We start from the raw sequence: 20,628 nt of genomic DNA, 5'->3' as shown, positions 1-20,628 counted from the left end.
GAGCAGTTCTGGGCTAGGATCCTGTATTTAATTGATTAAACTTAATATTTAACTGGTTAACTGACTGGGATTTTACATGCCTTGATCATAGGCAGTTAGGGTTCATTCCTGCCTATTTTGCAAGAAATACTGAATAATTAAAAGGCTTTCATTCAAGGATCTCCTAGAATTTATACTGATGCTATAACTCCTGGTGCTATAATGGGGGTGTTAAACCCGTTTTACAAGTGTTTGAACTGAGGCACTTACATCAGCAAACGTGCCGTGCATCTGTCTTGGGCTTGTGTGGAGAGATGTACACCTCAGGAGACACACACGCTCACACACATGTAGCTCTGACTTATTTGCACATCTGTCATTTTACATGGGCAAATCCGGTGGGTCCAAAAGTACATGCACGTATTTGAAAACATGGGGCTGAGGGACCTGATCTGTGTCACAGGAGGAATCCGCATCCGAGACAGGTATGCTGGCTTCTCTCCTGGAACCTGCCTTCAATCAATGGATTAGCTAGTTCAGTGGTGGGCAGCCTGTTACCCATTCAGGTTCTGAGTGGCCCATGAACCGGTTTTTGTTTACCATTGCCCATGTTTTTTTTCCTACCAACATTACTAAGACGCACGCACACACCCCGAAAGCGTGAGAGAGCGAGCAAGGGCACATAACGTGAGGTGCTCCCACTGCATCCAACCACAGTGCTGCCACCATTCATTCGGCACACCCTGTGGATTCTAGGTACGCAACTGTAGTTATTAAAACTACCCTATCCCAGGAGACCATCTTGGTTATGACAGTCATGCAGCCCACTGAGATGAAGGCTACTCATGTGACCCACTCACTAGCTTAGGTTGCCCTGCGCTGACCCCATATCTGTTATCCCAGTGAAACATGATTACGGGTCGTTAGATGAAATGAAGAGCAGAAGCAGAAATGAGTTGAAATTATACTTCACATCGTGTATAGTTGAGGCTGGTTACAAAAAAAAAAAAAAAAAGAGGGAGAAGTTGTGGCTTTATCCTAGCCAAAAAATTCTAGTCTTCGTTTTAATTTTGAAAAGTCATAGCACGAGGAAATCTATGCATTTAGCTACTGGCATTCTGAGAAGTCAAATATTCTTTGTTTCATAATAACATGCTTTGTGGATTTTTCAGCAACAGTTTAAAATCTTTAGAACACGATTAGAGAAGTCATCCGTGAAGGCAAATCTGGGAAAATACAAGATTTGCTTAATAGTAGGCTGGGTGAGTTACAGAAACCATCCTGTGTTAGAGGTATGGTAGGTTGTGGTGATAATACTTGGCACAAATAGACCCTTATCACTGAAAGGTAGGTGGTTGCAGATATAACTGTTTTCACACACAGGTGCTTGAGAAGTCAGAGGGACTCCACCTAAGATAGGTTTGCCTATCACCTTGGAATATGTACATATGTTAACTAATTGTCACAATTGTGAGGGCAGTAAGGCTGTTTTTGAGTTTCCCCATCATGGGGGACATGAGATGGAAAAGTAGCTATGAATTATGATGACTAGATGTCTCGTGTTTTTTTTTTTTTTTTTAAATTTTAAATTGGGATAGCCTCCATATTCAGGGGGTTCCCTTATATACGTGCCTGTTACCCACTCCACCTCCCTACCGTGCTCATATTTCATGCTTGCTATCTGGTCATCCTGCTATAATTTTACCCAACACCATGCAGTATGTGAGTGGCCGACCAGTCGTTAGAAATCATTCGTAAGTCTATGAGATGTATGCGGTCAGGACTGTTTACGGGGGAACAAAGAGGCCAGTTGCCCTGGGTCCTGGCAATTTAAACAGGCCAGAGCTGCCACCCATCTCGCATTGCCCAGGAGCTTGGTGATGTCTGTTGCCAGCCCTGCATTTAGTAGATCCTCCTCCTGCTGGACCATTGCTAGGTTTTCGCTGGGGTTTTGCTGTTTGCGCACTCGACCCATTGCTGGATTTTAGCTGAAGTAGAAATATCGTTTAAGACATCAATCCCTCCTCCATCCCCCATAAAGCCCTGAGTGACCTGAGATCTTCCTATTGGAGAAAGCACCCCTCTGCCTGGGACCTTTTGCAGTGGAAATGATAGGCAAGCATTAAGGCAGTGGTCACTAACCAGTCGGTCGGGATCTACTGGTGGATCTAGGAGCTTCTGACCGGGGATCCGGACTAGTCTGGCCAACAGGTTATCAAGTGCAGCACTTCAGCTACCCCACCCCAGCCTGCTGCACGTCTCCCACCCTTTGCTATGGAGCTGCCTCCCCCAACCCCTGGGAGTTTCCAGCTTGCTGTGCAGGGGAGGGAGAGGAGGAGTGCCGATGTCAAGATGCCTCCTCTCCCACCCTGTATCCTATCTCCACCGAGCAGAGAGGGGGCCCAACAGGGCTTGGGATGGAGTTTGCTGGCTGCTTTTGGGAGTGGTGCAAGGCCAGGACAGGAGTGAATCTGCCTTAGCCCCACCACCCAGGAGCCACCTGAGGTAAGCAGTGCCCAGCTGATACTCACATCCCGAAACCCTACCCCTGTCATGACCCCCCTTCTGCAACCCAAGCCCCTGTGCTAGCCCCAAGCACCCCTGCATCCAAGGACCCTTCCAGAGCCTGCACCTAGAACCCCCTCTGGCACCCCAACTGCCTGCCCCAGCCTGGTGAAAGTGAAGGAGGGTGGGGAAGGAAGGGAGGATGGAGTGAGCAGGGGTAGAGCCTCAGAAAAGTGGCACAAAGGAGGTGGGGCCAGGGGATTTGGTTGTGAGGTAGATCTTGGATTGCACTTAAATTCAAAAAGTGATCTCGTGCTTTAAAAGGTTGGAGACCACGGCTCTAAGGGCACGTCTACACAGCAGGGCTGAAGTCAGAATAAGCTATGCAACTTCGGCTACGTCCGTTGTGTAGCATAAGTGGAAATCGCGCCAACAGCCGAAATAAGCTGTCTCGACGGCAGGCAGTCGTGGGAAGAACATGCTTCCTTCGATTTTCCCTTACGCCTCGTGCAATGAGGGTTACAGGAGTCAGAGTAAGAAGTCCTCCAGCTCAGTGTTATTTCAAAATAAAGGCTTGTAGTGTAGACACGCTCTTTTTTTCTTTTGGAAGAACATCAGTTATTCCGAAATAACGCGGCTGTGTGGACATACCCCACGTGCATCCCTTCTGGGGGAGGGATAGCTCAGTGGTTTGAGCATTGGCCTGCTAAACCCAGGGTTGTGAGTTCAATCCTTGTGGAGGCCATTTAGGGCAAAAATTCATCAGGGGTGGTACTTGGTCCTGCTGTGTAGGCAGGGGACTGGACTCAATGACCTTTCAAGGTCCCTTCCAGTTCTAGGAGATAGGCAATCTCCATTAATCTCCTTTAGAGGAGGAAGGGGGCTGCTGGTTGTGTTCTCTAGGAGCTCTTTACCTTTCCAACACATGCTCTCCACCTCATCCTGAATTCGGCTGAAATCTGGCAACCTTCCAGGTATGCTGCGAAGGCCTGTCTTTTTGAATGGGCATTGGTGGATGGTTGAAGCAGTAGACCAGGGCTACTCAACACATGGCTCATGGGCCGCATGCGACCCATGGCCCGTTTGCAGCTGGTGAGTGGGAGCTGAAACAATAAAGTAGTCAATATAATGGTCTTGTGTTGATATGTGTTTTAATAGTTAAATTCCTGGACTGTCATTGCTCATTAAAAGTGCTGACATATGGTTGGAAATTGGGTAACTATTTCATTTTATTAATATCAGCAGAACTGACTTATGTGAGGCCTGCGTGTTGTGTAGTCTTGCCTTAATCTTTGTATTCATGCCCCTCAGTGTGAAAGAAGCTATTTGCATATATGCACATATATATTTGCATGTATATGCAACCACACTTAAGTTGCGGCCCTTGGCATGTGCTGTGAGTATCATTGTGGCCCCTGGGGGTTCCAAAGTTGGAGTAGCCCTGCAGTAGACAGTAGGAATGATGTCCAGAGATATTGCAACATGCTGCTGGTTTGGACAATTTATGCTGCAATCCCTTTTAATATTGTGGCTTTCAAAGGCCAAAGTGCCCTTGATGTACATAGGATTGGCAGCCTTTGGTGTCAAATGTTTACCCTCCTCCCCCCCCCCCTTTTTTAAAAAAAATAACAGTAAATGCTGAAATTCACTGAGGTTCGGAATATGGGAACTAGTTTTAAGGGGACAAATTTATTGTCTTTATTTTTATGCATTTTAGATATTACAGAACAGTTAGACATTACAGTAGCTTTTATTGGCTGGCCATTGTGCTCTTAGGCAGTGGCTATTCCAACATTCATTATTTTAACTATGGAAAAAAAATAAATGCAATTATTGTGGTTCAACAGCTGAGTCTGCAGGACTTTTAAAAATAAATGTTAATGAGTTCTGTGATCAGAAAGATGCATCTGGTGGATGGATTTGCCAAATTTTCAACCTCTGAATGTGTGTTGAAAAATTCCAGTGAATTATGTAGTTAGAAAAGTGGATCTTTACATGTTTATAAGACCTCAGTGCAAATGACTTATATTTTTCTAACTATGAACTGACAGTCTCCCTAAACAATGTAATCCAGAAGGCCACAAATGTCTCCGTGAACTGATAGAATTTGTGGCAGTATGCTGCTGCTCAAAGAACTTCTGAAGAGTGAATAAATCTATTAAAATCTTATTTCTGGATGGAAACAAATAGAGAGAGGATGTCTGAGACTTTGAATGTGCATGATGTGTGTGCTAACCCACTGTGGCTGTTTGCTGGTGAACCAACAAACTTGTAACAACTGGTCTGTGTGTAAAATATGTGTTTATAGCCAGCCACATAATGAAGAAATTCCATGAGATTGTAATAACGTAGAAAGATGAATGTAATTAAAAGAAAAGCAAATTGACACTCCTAGATTAAAGACAAACTGTAAACTAATACACCTGTATGCTATCATTTATGTATTAGATGTCTTTGGCAATCTGCCAGATATGCAAATAAAAAGACATTGACAAATTTCCTTGGATGTGTAGTTGTGGAAAATACATCTACTGTATTTTATTTTACCTAGTGCCTTCTGGGTTTGCCACAATAGACTTTAAAAAAGGGTGTGCCCCTGACACCTCATGATTAGAATATGGTCATAATAATAGACAGAGGTGGTGGGTAGGAGGATGAAATATAGGGTCTTGCCACCAGAATAAGGGTATGTCTACACTAGCTCATTAGTTCGAGCTAGGTAGGCAAATGAGAGCAACCGGAGTTGCAAATGAAGCCCGGGATTTATATATCCCGGGCTTCATTTGCATGTTCCCAGGCGCCGCCATTTTTAAATCCCCCTTAGTCTGAACTCCATGCCCGCGGCTACATGCGGCACGGAGTAGGTAGTTCGAATTAGGAATGAGGAGTAACGGTAGTTCGAATTAGAGATCCTAATTCGAACTACCTACTCCATGCCACGTGTAGCGTCGGGCACAGAGTTCGGACTAAGGGGGATTTAAAAATGGCGGCGCCCGGGAAGATGCAAATGAAGCCCGGGATATTTAAATCCCGGGCTTCATTTGCAACTCCGCTTGCCCTCATTTGCCTACCTAGCTCGAACTACCGAGCTAGTGTAGACATACCCTAACTGACAAATGTAAAGAGTACCTCTTACCCTGGAGCATAATGTTGTTGTAGACCAGATTGCAAGAGGCACCATTATAGATCTTTCCCATCACTTCAACTATGTGATATTTATCGATCCGTGTGTTGACTTTCCATAGGATTTGTGCTCTTCTAGGTGTGTTGGAAAATTCCACCAAAAATGCATGGCTTTTTTGTTTGGCTATTGTTGCTTGAAGCTCTCAGTAGTCCATGGCATGAATTCAAAAAATAGATGTTTTGAGCATACTGGGCCAAGTTCAGATCTGACGCGAAGTAGACTTGCACAGTTGTACACCTGTTCTGAATTTGGTTTATCGTTTGTTTCAAAGGTCTGCCTCTCAAGTTCTGGTCTGGCTCCCAGCATGATTTGCTTAACTCTTTAAGCTCTGAAGATGCTGTCCCAGTCGATAGGGATTGCTCGGACTCGAGTGGGAAGGGAATTTTCTATGTCTATTGACTAGGACCAAGAACCCTAACTGGAATAATGGTGGAATCTCCATCTCTGGAGATATTTAAGAGCAGTGTGTCTGACCGTGAGGGCAGGGGACTGGACTCGGTGATCTCTCGAGATCCCTTCCAGTTCTAGTGTTCTATGATTGTAAAAAACTTCAAAACCAATTAATAGTCTTGTAGCACCTTATTCATAGTTTAAGTTTTTCCAGTTAGGGACTAACGTGGCTACCTCTCTGAAGCTTTGGAATATTTAAAAGCTCCTTTCTTTAGAAGTTTTTTCAAGGTTCCATGTCTCTGTCTTGATGAGTGACTGACCAAATGGGTCTCACTTTACATAAGAATGCTTTGCACTTCTTAGAGTCACTTCCTATTCAGAAACGGCTACCTCTCTATTCCTATTCAGAGGCTCTCAAATACTTAGGGAAACCTTGATTACGCTAGCAGTGCTATAGGTAGGATAGTGTAGCATCAATCTTGCAGAGAGGTAAACTCAGCCGCTTAGGGGCTAAGGAACAGACTTCAATAGGCTTTGAGTCAGGCCCTGAATTACCTGCCCCAGGCTCACACAGAATCAGTGGCAGAGCCTGATTTCCAGTGCACTTCAGTCACTGACTAGACCTTTCCTTTGATATAAATAAAATCATGCCATGATCTGTAATTTTAGAGAAGGGGGTTTTGCATAATGCAAAATTTGTTCCTGGTTGTTTGCAGAAAGGCACAAAAATGCATGTTGATGTATTTTATATGTAATTTAAAAAGTCTCTTTTTTTTTTCTTTTAATATATTTGGACTTAGAAGAAGATCAACCATTCCAGGTTCATAGCTTCAAAGTGATTTTTAAATGCTAAGTTTTTGTCTTTGATACTTCCAATTTTTCTCCACCTTTAATCTTTCATGAGTGCAAGCTTCAAAAAGATAATCAGTAAAACATGCTTTTATCTTCATTAATTCAAAACACCATTAATTTTTAACTGCAATTACAGACAATCATTTCAAGGTTCCTTTATATTAGTTAGTAAATTCCCCTCTATTTTTTATTATTTTGCATGCCTAAATACTGCCACATTGCCGAAATGGAAAGGTATGCTGTAAGTATAGGTTGTTTTCTTTGCTTTGGATAGTATTTCAGTTTCCAGGAAGCAATATTTCTTATGGATTAAAGGCTTTGAAAGGCTGTTGTGCAGCTTCATTGGATTCTTTTGAGGGGTTGACAATGATAAGTACTGGATCTTGCTCTTGTCTTTTTAGTATCCAGCTGTAGATACACTTATAATTTCATCTGGTATCTCTGTATTACTCTTTTGTTCTGTAATAGGCTATAGTGTGTGTGTGTGTGTGTGTGTGTGTGTGTGTGTGTGTGAACACATTGGAAAGCAAGAATTGGCTTGTTTTTATAAATCAGTAGATTAGTAAATTTCACTTTTATTTTTGGTCTTTATGGAAGTTTTAGGCTGGTTTTCTTCTGTTTCTTTTGTTAGTGATGACCAAGGCTTCCATTTCTATCCCTTTCTTCACTGTCCTTGTTTTTATCCTCCCTCGTCTAGTTATATAAAACATAGGGGAAAAGCTCCTGGAGCTCATTAGACAGAAACAGAATCATAATGCCTGATTTCCATTAGGCTGAATCCCCTTTAGGCAAGTCTGATAGAGCAAAGGCTCCGTCTGCCTCAGCCCTGCTTTCAGTTTCTATATGTAGGACAGTGGTTATGGACGAAGGGTACACATATCCCTAGTGCAGTGGTCTCAAAGTGTGGTCAGGCTTGGGGCTCGCCCTTCACTCCCTCCGCCCCTTCAGCAGGGAGCCCAAGCTGGTGCTCCAGCCCTGCTCCCCCCACCCCATGCAAGATTGGAGCACCAGTGCTGGCTTTATGTTGCTGGGGGGAAGGCCAAGCCTCATGGGCTGGATCCAGCTTGCGAGGGAAGGAAGTTGCTCCGTGCACTGCCACTCCCCCCTCCCCTGGCTGCGCGGGAATGGTAACGCAGGAAACTGCTCCCTAGAGGCTTTCCCTGCTGCTCCCATTGCCCCGAATCAGGGCCAATGGGAGCAGTGGTGCCTGGGAACGGCAGGAGGCGCAGAGCAATTAAGCAACCCCCATCTCCCTCCTGCACCCAACCTCCCAGCCAGACCCCACCTCCCCACTTCTCCTGCACCCATTTTGTCATCATGGGTGTTGGCTGGTGGTCCATGGGAAGGTCTGTGTGGTGCAGGGGGAGAAGTTTGAGAACCACTGCACTAATGGTACAGAAAGGCCTTCTAAGGAGTATTCATCTCCTCTGGGGCAGGCTTTTGTTCTCCATCTGGGAGTTGCAGGCTGTGGGCAAGGAGATATCACAGGAAGGGTTTAGGGGGATTGCAGATACAGGGCCTGGATTGGGGGGATGGGTAACAAGGAGGGCAATTTCCTGGGGGGTGTAGGGTGCAAAACAGGGGACACCCTTTGGCTTGAAGTGGTTTCATTCTATACAGAGTCTACACTTTGGTGCGATGGCTCTCCGCACCCTCACTATACACATTCTTCTAGCCCCACTGCACAAGGGACTCCACAAAGCTAAGTTACATGTTTCGGCCCTGCTGTCTGGGGCCCGGGCTTCAGACAATACTGGCAAGTGGGAAAGTGGCTCAGGTATCACACTGACCTGTCACTGCAGCATTTCTAGTCCAGTCAGGGACGCTCTTGTATTTTTGGCGACATGTGGGGTATGCAAGACAAAGGGGACTGGTGGAAGAGGTACATGAGTCTGCGAAGGTTGAGACCTACTGATGGAGGGGATTGGGCATGGAAAGGAGGAGATATGTTTGAAGTAACCCGCATTCCAGCTATTGTCTGCTTTCTGGGGGCCAGTGAAGTGTAATGCAGAGCAGCCGTAAGGCTGTTCCAACTGATGATTGGGACGCGGAAGGCACAGGGTAGAGGAGAATGACCGTACTGTAAAGCTGCCTTTTTGTCTCCCTGCTTTACTGGCAGAAGCAGAGGAACTGGATAATCAGACGTTAAGAGTTTTAGAGATGTTAATATCCTGTTGTCAGGCAGACCATCCTCCTGCCAGTGCTGAATAATTTCCTGCAGTTGGTACAGTTTTCAAGGACTCAAGAGAATTACATTTTCCTTTGGTGGGTCCATTCCACAACCTTGGATGCCCCACTATTAAACTGAAAAGTATATATCAGGAAAAGTTTATTTAATTTCATCCCATTATCCCTAGTCCCATTTCTTTGATCACCTCTTTCCCCTTAGTGTTGATGCCCTTTGGATACTTGCATATGTGGTTCATATAAAGCCAAATTGTTCAGAGACTATCGCAGTAATGAATTGGGCTGCTTTATGGAAAAGCATATAAATATCAGATTTCTGATGGAATCAGGTGCTAGAAAGCCCCTGTAATGGAGAGTAATGGAGTGTGAATAGCCTTTTGAGAAGTGCTTTGCTTGCTCTCCCTATTTTGTACCCTGACACAAATGGCTCTAGTATCCTCATTTGCACATTTCTGCATCTGTTCTCTATATTTCACATTTGTTCTGGCTGCGGTCTTATTTTGTTTTGCAAAATCTACCTGAGATTAGGGACGGAGATGTATGTTTGAGGCAGATTTGGAAATTGCATTGTTGAAATACAGCCCATATGGGCCATTGTACAATGGTTACTGCAGCATATAATTGCCTTCACAATGATGTGCTTTGTCATTTTCCTTCCATCTTCAAAGAGGTACTGCTGTAGCTTGCTGACAGCAGCGGTGGGATTTGAAAACACATGGATTTGCAAAGGCATTAAACTGTCTTTAGTTCAAGGATTAGATTACTGTGGTGGAGTATAGGTCACTACATTTTCAGTAGGTAACTAGCCTGTAGTCTACACTTGACTACATTAGTGAACGTTAGGCATTAGTTATGGGACTTCATTTATTGATTTAAACCTATATGGAGTGATATCCCTAGGGGTGTATGGAGATGGCAGCATTTCTGCAGCCATAAATTCTTCATATTGGGCCTTGCTATCCTTCTATTCCTCATTCAGAGCTTCCCACAACCACGGCAAAAGATCCAAGAGAGTCTCTGGAGCTAGTTTTCCCATACAACATGGCTACCTGCATGAGTTTAAAAAAAAAAATATGCCTGGCTCCCTAAAATCATGAGACTGGTGTCAAAAATTAAGGTGTTTTAAAAAAAATGTATTTACCTTGATCTTGTGTAACCGTTTGCATGCCCTTGGGGTGTAATTTTAAAATGTTGTTGTTTTTCCTGCAGCTGTGAGGGCTGGAATTGTTTTGTGACTGAAAACTGAGATGCCGACATGACTCCAGGAGCAGGGCCTGTAAGACTGGTCACAAACTGCTCCATTAAAATCTCCAGAGGTAGCAACATTGCAAATCCATCTAGGGGTACGTCTCGACTACACACTTCTTTCGAAAGAAGCTTTTTTTGAAAGAATCTTTTGAAAAAGCTTCTTTCAAAAGAGTGTCTAGACAGCCACAACTTGTTTGAAAAAGCGATCCGCTTTTTCGAAAGAGAGCACCCCGGCAACCTGGGCGCGCTCTTTCGAAAAAGCCCTGTTTGCTGTCAAGATCGTCTTTTTTTCGAAAGAGTTCTTTTGAAAAAAGGTGTTCGTCCTTGTAAAATGAGGTTTCCTGCTGTCGAAAAAAGCGCCGCGTTCTTTCGATTTAATTTTGAAAGAACACAGTGGCAGTCTAGATGCAGGTGAAGTTTTTTTGAAAGGCCCTTTTTTTAAAAAAACCCTGTAGTCTAGACATAGCCTAGATGTGTGACCTTGCAGAAGGTCGACCTGGATATTTGTCAGTCATAGAGTTTTCAAGCCAGAAGAGACATACAGGTCATCTTAGCCTATCCTGCTGTGTCGCAGGCCACCAACACCGGCACGCTGCACCCAGCAACTGAAATTGTTGTATTGTCAGTAGTCTTGTCTCCCAGGATGTGCCAGACAGCACAGCCTACATTGCTCACTGTTGTTGTGCATTTCAGTGATAACGCAGAAGGAAGGGGGAGGATTTCAGGCCTGGGAAATCATCGGGGGTAACACATTGAAAGCATACATAAGATGCCCTTTTCCTTCTTTTCTCCTGCTCCTTCTCTTCCACCCTCACCCTGCCCCATAATTCTGCTTTACCATGGGGTTTTTAGAGCCTATATTAAACAAACAAACCCTGTCTGTAAACAGTTAAGTGCCAGATAAAGTATGAATCTTAACACATAGTGTAGCTTGGACAGTAACCAGGCGAAAGGGACTTCCTATGTACACATCACAAATATCTGTCAGAAATCATAAAGAACCCTTTCTCTGGAACATCCCTTCCTGTTTCCAATTCTAATGATGACTTCACAGCTATTGCCCAGCTAACAGTCGCATGTACCTCAGTAATATTTCGTGCTTCTCTGATGCTTTCCATCCAAAGGTCTCAAAGCACTCGGCACTGAGAAGGCTGTTGCCTCCAAATACAGACAGTTCTGTAGCCTCATGTTATAGGCTAAGATGACTTGTGTTTCTGATCTCATAGGGGCGAGAACGCTGCTGATCTTGGTGCGCTTGCTCTGGTGTAAGGGAAACGAGACTGCCCCCTCGCTGCTAGGCTGAAAGTCACACCGCTAGACAGAGAAACTGCAGTTCCTCGTTCCCAGTCTCCCACTACTGCCGTTGAACCACGTTTCCTCTCACTGCCTCTGCATCGCCAGTTACCTGCCCTGATCTGCCTGAAAATGGCTCAGTGTGTGACCCGAAGGGGGCTGCACAGTTGATTTCCCACTGAAAAATGTGGGAGAGGAGAAGGAATTTTCTGTTTTTCTTCAATCAATGCACTGTCGACCTGTGGAACTCCTTGCCCGAGGATGTGGGGAAGACTAGGACTTTAACAGGTTTTAAAAAAGACCTAGATAGATTCATGGAGGTTCCATCCATCAGTGGCTATTAGCCAGGATGGGTAGGAGTGGTGTCCCTAGCCTCTGTTTCTCTGGAGGTGGGTGACAGGGAGGGATCATGTAAAGATTACCTGTTGTGTTCCTTCTCTCTGGGGCATCAGGTATTTGCCACTGTCGGCAGACGGGATCCTGGGCTGGATGGACCGTTGGTCTGACCCCGTATGGCTGTTCCTATGTCTCAATTATATCTCTTTCCCTTAAAAGCAAACTGGGCAGTGTCCTGCGAGCCAGTCAGTCAGCCTCCCCTTCCGACTCTCATGCCGTAGCAGAACATTGCGGTTAGCATTTGCAAGCGTGTCGAGAAAGGCCTCTCAACCCCATTGTCCTGCTCATAGACTTTAAGGTCAGAAGGGACCATTTTGATCATCTAGTCTGACCCCCTGCACAGTGCAGGCCACAGAATCTCACCCACCCCTCTTAGAATAATCCTCTCACCTATATCTCAGATATTGAAGTCCTTGAAACGATGGTTCAAAGACCCCAAAATGCAGAGAATCCTCCTGCTAGTGACCTGTGCCCCATGCTACAGAGGAAGGCGAAAAACCTCCAGGGCCTCTGCCAATCTACTCTGGAGGAAAATTCCTTCCCGACCCCAAATATGGTGATCCGCTAAACCCTGAGCATGTGGGCAAGACTCACCAGCCAGACACCCAGAAAAAAGTTCTCTATAGCAACTCCTATCTTCTCGCCATTGGCCTATTTACCACTGATAGTGAAAGGTCAATTAATTGCCAAGATCATGTTGCCTCATCAAACCATCCCCTTCATAAACCCATCTAGCTTTATCTTGAAGCCAGATAGGTCTTTTGCCCCCACTACTTCCCTTGGAAGGCTGTTCCAGAACTTCAGTCCTCTGGAACAGCCTTCCAAGGGAAGTAGTGCTTGGAGAGGTGGTGAACTAGGATTTGGGAGATGTGGGCTGAGCTGCTGACCTTGAGCAAGTCTCTTAGCCCCGGGTACAGAAGGGCACTAGCTGAAGTGTTGGCTGAGGAGGGACAGATTTATGCTTAGTTTTATTAGGGTTACCAGATGGCTTTCAAAAAAATACTGGACACACATGATCTCAGAATGGGGGCGGGGAACCGGCTGGGATGGGGGAGCCAAGCTGGCCAGGGGGGAACCGACTGGTGGGAAGCAGGGTTGGCTGAGAGGGGGTCGGGGGAAATGGGGGAGATCGGGGGGGGAGGGAGATTGGCCGGCGGGGAGCGAGGCTGGCTGGGGGAGATCAGGGGAAGGAACCGGCCAGCGGGAAGCAGGGCTGGCCGGGAGGGGGTTGGGGGGAGTGGGGCTGGCCGGGAGGTAGTCAGGGGGAACTGGCCAGCAGGGAGCGGGGCTGGCTGGGGGAGCATGCAGATCCTGGGGTGCTGCTCATCCCATGCACAGTCCCAGTGGGGCACACGGGTAAGTCTGGCCCTGGGGATTACATCCTGCCCTACCCCCCCCCCACCCACCTCTTCTCCTCTCTCTACTGCGTAGCTGCATGCTGCCTGGCTGGTTGACACGCTCATGCAGTACGCAACTACATACTGATACTCGTGATAACAATAAAACTTATTTAATTAGAAAATACTGGACATTTTTATGTCTGGAATTTTCTCAGTTGGTTTCCCAGACAGAAAACTCAAATACCGGACTGTCCGGTTCAAAACTGGACACCAGACAATCCTGAGTTTTATGTATGTACTTAAATGCTTTGCTCACCTGGGCTCCTAAGTCCTTATTCAGTATAGTGCTTAAGCACATACTTAACTTAACGAGACTTCAAACAAAGCACATATTGCTTAAAATGTAGCCTTAATCTTGCAGTGTTTGTCCTCCCCGCCCCTCCCCCATCTGAAAAATGAGTCTGGTCATACTTCTACGCTGAGGGAGAAATTCAATTTAAAATACACAACTCCAGCTACGAAATAGCATAGTTGGAGTCCACGTACCTTAAATTGAATTTCTCCCACTGCGGGAAGTTGATGGGAGAAACTCTTCCTTACTTTTTGCCACCCCATGGAGTACCAGGGTCAATAAGGGTGCCATCAGTGTTCAATTTAGCGGGTCCTTAGTAGACCTAGTAAATCGAGCCCTGAAAGATCGAGTCATTGGAAACCATCAGCCTCAACGTGTCTATCCAGTTGTGGATGAATGGAATACCTTGTTAAGTAACCGTTTTTTAAAAACAAAGCCAACATTGTGAGCCCAAAGTATTGACAGTGATTATTTCCATACAGAAAATGGACACAGTGTAAACTTATGGCAGTACCTGAGGAATGCTTTATTTTTCCTCTGAACTGCAACTTTTACTGGAATGGGGAAGTTAGCATTATTTAGTCAGTTTTTGCTTGAGTTTTAAATCAACTCCCAACAACCTCTTTCCACGCTGTGGCACACATCAAGGCTAAGCTACAGCAATATCTTAAATCCAAGGCGGCGTAAGAGAGAAAAAAATCCCAGTTGCAGCTTTGAGAAATGTTAAAGGATGTATTGCTGCTTCTGGCAGCTGGGACTGTGATAAACAAATTAGGCCTGTCAGGACTGCCAGGGAATTCTAGTGTAATATGTGTGTCACCGAGCTAGGATCTCTCTGTCTCATAGAGTGGCCCTGTAAAAATTAAACACACATGAAGATTTTTAGAAATCTTCACCACTTGGGTAAAACATTGAAGCACAAAGTCTTGGTGTGATCGGGAGTTGCGTGGATTTGCATGTGGGAGCAAATAATCCAGAGATGAAAGGGTTAAGAGCCTAATCCAAAATTCATTAGTCCAATGACATTAATTAACACCATTGCCTTTGCATCAGGGCCTAAATAGGGTGTTGTTTCAGGAGAGCCTGTAAGTACATGCTTAAATCCAACCCTGTTATTGATACTTACCTCCCTCTGTGAAGAGCTTTGAGGGCTACTGCTGACAGTAATTGAGAGCTAGGTATTAAGCATATGCTTAATTTTAAGCATGTTCCTAAGTACTGATGTGCACAGAGATGGCATCAAGCATGCACTTGGATGCTGTCCGTAAGCTGGGCCTACGTGCACAAACGTGTGGTACGGTTGGCTTTTGGTGTCATTTTTGAGGGGCTGTGAGACAGCTGAATCCAGAAGCTATAGAACGCTGCGTCTCAGCACCGTCAAGGCGCAAGCCCTGGCAGAGAGACGTCTCGAGGCTTGCGCTTCATTGTGCAGAAAAGACGTATTTTCACTTCGCTTGCAGGAACATTCAATGATTGCATAGTCGTGACAAAGCCTCAAGACCTCCCTGACACATAGCGCCACCCTTGGATTCTGGAGATGTACAAACTGAGGCTCTCTGCCTGCCCTCCACGCTTCCCCTCCCACCCACGTGTCTCGGTGTTCTCCAGAGCGGACGAAACAGGTGGTAAGCTTCAAATCACCACTCTCGGAATGGAGTTGAGTTCACTCTCCACAATAGCTCACCAGAGGCCTGTTTTGTTACAGAACATTGATTAAATAAATATTCCTGTGCATACAAAAGAGGAGAAATCTGTTACAGCACTCCATGGTTATTTTTTTTTCTGTAGTTATTTTTCCATTAGCAGCAAGGAGCTCTCTAATTTTTCTACCTCCTCCTCCACCCCACCCCCTACAAACACCTTCTAATGCATGAGTAATGTGCAAACAATCTAACCTCCCTCCAGTTCACATATGCTAGCAGATTAGCTATGGCTCAGCTATGTTTTGATAACCCCTGGTACTCTGTGCAGGGTGTAGTTAAGTGGCTCATGCCAGCATTTTCCATGAAGAGGACATTTTTTGTTTGAATTTCTGTGTTCACTGTGTTGGATAACTATTTTCTGTGGCGCCATTGGTGCTGCAAAATTAGCTGTTGTGAAATATTGAGAGTTTGGGCTGAGTATCAAACTTCTGGAGCCATGCAAAAATGGCTGAAATTTATTTCCCTGGTCTTCCTATTAGAGTGATGTTTTATTCTATATAGTGAATGTCAAATAGTAGCAAAGTGGTTGAACTGTGTGTAGCACATAAAAAAATGTAACGGATTCTGGTTTGTCTTACATTAATGTCCTCCAGATGTGACTGCTATCATCAATGGTGTTAAATACCCGTGTTACACCAATTTGTGAGATGAAAATGATGTCTCTGAAGGATGGCATACACACACACACAATCTCATAGAGCTGGAAGGGACCTTGAGAGGTCATTGAGTCCAGTCCTCTGCCCTCCCAATAGGACCAAGCCCCATCCCTGACAGATTTGCCCTAGATCCTGAACTGGCCCCCCCAAGGGGTGAACTCACAAAGCTGGGTTTAGCAGGCCAAGGCTCAAACCACTGAGCTATCTTTCCCCGCTCTGGGTCTGAGCTCAACAGATGTCCACATGACCTGCATTGAGATCTGTTGCCTGAAAGTAACCATTCAGATTTGGATCTGACACCACTTTCAATGTGAAATAATGCTACTGACATATCCATGTCTCTGCCTTCACACTGGTGTGACTGAGCTCACACGCTGGTGGAAGGAGTAGCTTGATGGGAATGACCGACAGAGTTTAGCTGACAATAGCTCATGGCCGGTGTAAAGTGTTGCTGGTTTAGACCCATCAGAAATAAGCCTTTGAAAGCCATCAGCTTCCTGAGCACATTCCCTGGAATCAGCAATTACTAAATGCTACCTTAGTACTTTAGTAAGTACACATCTTGGGGTAAGCCAAGGAACCATGTTCATTCGTGTGCATCGTTTTGCAAGAGTGAATCACGGGGAAGAATGGGGACCCTGCTTCTGTATTGAGTTCCCATATCTTTGACAGGATCGCCAAAAGGCATGGATAGTCGCTTCTCCTCTATTCACTGCTCTGTGTTGCGGTGGGCAAACTGAAGACTGGTAGGAACAGTAGAAGAACTTCAGGGTGTCTCCTCCATCTGCAGCTAATTAGTTGGAAATGACATTTAACCCAGTGGTAGTCTCACACAGTAACAACATGCCAGCACTTTACTGTCTTCTTCCTTGCTGGTGTAATTTTCTTTTTTTCTTTTTCTAGATGTAATGTTTGTGTGTGGTCGTTCCCCCACCCCCTTCTCCGACCCCTGCACAGATACAAATTTTTGTATCCGCATCTGTAGCCACAAAAATGAGCCGTGGATATGTGCATTGATCTCTGCTGACGTGGATACCCGTGGATATAAAGCACATACTCACAAATTTGTATCTGCATCCATATGCACAAAAATGAGCTACATATGTCTGCATCCACATCTTCAGCTACAGATACCTGTGGATTTGCAGGGCTCTACCTCTCCTTCACCCGCCTCCAACCTTTTGGCAAGAGGGAACAGGCCGATCTTAATTCCTGGTGCCAAATGTCAGTATTAAGGATGGCCCCGGAGCAATGCACAAAAGCTCCAATGAAGAGAACAGGACGTAGGGTGGCAGGGAGGATGGGCCAATCTCAGGCAGAGTCTGAAAGCCACTCGGATGAGTGCAGTGATTAATGATATCGTTGCTTGTTAGCTTCATCAAAAGGCTTCAATTTGCGAGATTGTAAGGCATGCGGATTGTCACAAGAACCTATCAAAGGGTGCAGAAAATATGAAATGAGCAGGAAGGAATGGGAGTTAATTACTGAACAGTGGTTACTCTGATATAACCAATTATTGGACCATTAAATGTTTATTACCTTTTTATGCTTCTTTCCCCCATAAGTGCAGTTTTGTACTCACAGTATTTTTAAAAGGGGTCTAAAACGTAAAAGGTTGTTTCAAAGTACAGTTGTAGTGAGAGTGTTTTCTGCTAGGCCTGGCAACTCGGTCCATTCATTTGGGTTTTCTCAAATCCTGTGGTCCTTATTAAAGGCTAGATTACCTCCCTCCTCTCAGGAAAAAAATAAGAGTGGAAGAGGCCTTGAAAGAAATGGGAGAATCCAGGTGTGGTTTTTGTTTCGCAGTTTCCTCAGATTGTTCCAATAGAGAGATGGGGTTTGACTCCTTCGTCATTCCTGCAGAATGACCAGTGGGTTCTGTTTCCATCAACCATGAATTCTTCCAGAATCCTGTGTATCTTTAGTGACCGCTGGAGGCTGGTGCAGTCCAAAGGCTGCTGGAGGGGAATCTCATTTAATAGGGGTTCTTTTCTGTCTGGACAGAGACCACAAAACCTTTTAAAGGGAAGTGGCGTTTCATGCCGTAGGGGCGGCTTCCTAAGAAACTGGGGTTTAAGTGGTGTCTGGATCTTGTGGATCTCTCTGGACAGCAGTGAATTCCACACCTTCAGATGAGGGCGAAATTGACAAGCTTCAACAAGAACCCCAAGCATTGTTACAGGCTGGGGACCGACTGGCTAAGGCAGTTCTGCAGAAAAGGACCTGGAGGTTACAATGGATGAGAAGCTGGATATGAGTCAACAGTGTGCCCTTGTAGCCAGGAAGGCTAATATCATATTAGGGTGCATTAGGAGGAGCATTGCCAGCAGATCTAGAGAAGTGATTATTCCCCTTTATTCGGCTCTGGTAAGGCCACATCTGCAGTATTGTGTCCAGTTCTGGGACCACCTCTATAGAAAGGATGCAGAGGCATTGGAGAGGGTCCAGGGGAGGGCAAACAAAATGATTAGGGGGCTGGAGGAGAGACTGAGGGATTTAGGTTTGGTTAGTCTGCAGAAGAGAAAAGTGTGTGTGTGTGTGGGGGGGGGGTTGATAGCAGCCTTCAACTCCCTGAAGGGAGATTCCAAAGAGGATGGAGAGAGGCTGGTCTCAGTGGTGACGGATGGCAGAACAAGGAGCAATGGTCTCAAGTCACAGTGGGAGAGGTCTAGGTTGGATATTAGGAAAAACTATTGCCCTAGGAGGGTGGTGAAGCACTGGGATGGGTTCCCTAGGGAGGTGGTGAAATCTCCATCCCTAGAGGTTTTTAAGTCTTGGCTTAAACAAAGCCCTGGCTGGGTTGATTTAGTTGGGATTGGTCCTGCCTTGGGCAGGGGGCTGGACTTGATGACCTTCTGAGGTCTCTTCCAGCCCTGGGATTCTATGACAGCTGCGCTTACATGGGATGTTCTAAGTCCGGTGTTGTTAAATGTAGCGGAGGCATCTATTCCTCGTTGAGGGCTGCTTGTATGAGAAGACTGAAAAGCCACCTGCCTCTCTGAGCAGGGGGCCCCTATTGCGCTTTGTTCCATATGGCGAAGAAATTTCCGTGAAGCTGGCTTTACTGCAGCAGCTATCGCCGAGCCATTGCATGCTGCTGGAAGTTTTCATACGCTTGGGACATCTTGTAATGATTTTAACTGGCCTTTTTATGTACACCTTTCAAATACAGAGCCTTTCAGTTGCCGCCCCGGAAAAACAGATTTTACTTCTAGAAAGGATAACACTCCTGCACTTTGTGGGACAAATATATTTAGCATTAGGGCGGAGTTTGTTATACGGTGCCCCTTTCTACTGTTTCATGGCTGCAGTGCTAGTCTGGAGAGTAAGAACTTGTCAGAAATGATTAGGGGATGTCGCTTGAAGGCATTCTGGTTCCTACGCACACCTCTGATCTGCGCTAAATATCGTTGCCACCATCCGGCGGTGAATCGTAGCCATAAAAACACCATTATTTTGGAATAATCTCTCTGCCAGGGATGCCAGCTAATTCGCAGAGCTCAGTGTCCTGTATGTTACAGCTGAGAAAGTGGAGTGCGGCATAGCCTCTTTACTTGTTGCTTCTGCTTGTAGACACATGTGCAATTATCCCTTTTTGACAGCCTCCGTGTAAAATAGCAGTAATAATGAAATGTCCCTGTGGATTTCCTCTAATAACAGAATGCACCCGAGCAGTTGTAAACTGTCTCTGTAATGTCACAGCCTTGCTGAGAACAGCGAACGATAAGCGACCTCAGACTGGAAAGAAGCAGCCCCCAGCAGCAATGCAAAAGGCATTAAGTACTTGAGACCTTTTTTGAAGATGTATCACTTGTAGCAGAGATGTGGAAGATAGGCCAGGCTGCTACACGGGTTAGATTTCAGTGAAAAGGCAGTCAGGAACAAGGTCAGAACAAGGCTGATATGCATAGCAAACAGTGAAGCTGTAAACCGGCTATCAAGGTTAATGTGCAAGGCTATTGGCATTAGTACAGCATGTGGTCAGCTGGCTGTTGAATAGATTCTGAACCAGGAGATAACGAGGAAAGCTCACTCTAATTCTAGGATACTGTATAATTAAGTAGCAAATGAAGAACCGTTTTCTGTGTGTGTATCTAAAGACTTGTTTTCAGGTTTTGTTGAATTCTGCCGTGCTTCTAGTGTTTTGCATATGAGCTGCTTTGGGAGCCCAACAAAAGATGCCTGTGTGTTTGTGTGTGTGTGTGGCTTTTCATCATGTCTGTATGCTCACAAAGTTGTCAGTGTCTGGTTTTTCTCTAGTGCTGCTCTGCCTCTGAAAATGCCATGGCCCAGGCATCATAGTCACTGCCAGTAAGGCAGACTGGTGTCTTATAAATTGCTTATAAGGCTCACGTTTCAGGGGAGCAGGGAGGAGTGGGGACAACTGAGACTCACTCCTCTCCGGGCTAGTCCTCTTCAGTTCATACTGGGTCAGCTCAAGGCCAGGGCACCACATAGCCTCACTTAAAGCATCCATACAGAGCTGACTGGTACACTGGTCTTGTGCCGACCTTTTGCACAGGGTGACTGAGGCTATGGTAGG

General features: G+C 45.5%; 1 protein-coding gene across 7 annotated transcripts in view; it reads left to right on the top strand.

Annotated features, from left to right (window-relative positions):
- The window catches only part of AUTS2 (activator of transcription and developmental regulator AUTS2), a 1,132,674-nt gene that overhangs the window by 12,072 nt on the left and 1,099,974 nt on the right, over nt 1-20,628 (top strand). The gene's annotated exons all lie outside the window — the stretch shown is intronic.

This window comes from Pelodiscus sinensis, chromosome 21 (genome assembly GCF_049634645.1).
Source record: "Pelodiscus sinensis isolate JC-2024 chromosome 21, ASM4963464v1, whole genome shotgun sequence".
NCBI lineage: Eukaryota > Metazoa > Chordata > Testudines > Trionychidae > Pelodiscus > Pelodiscus sinensis.
Note: the sequence above shows the minus strand (reverse complement) of the source record. Positions and strands in the feature narration are given on the sequence as shown.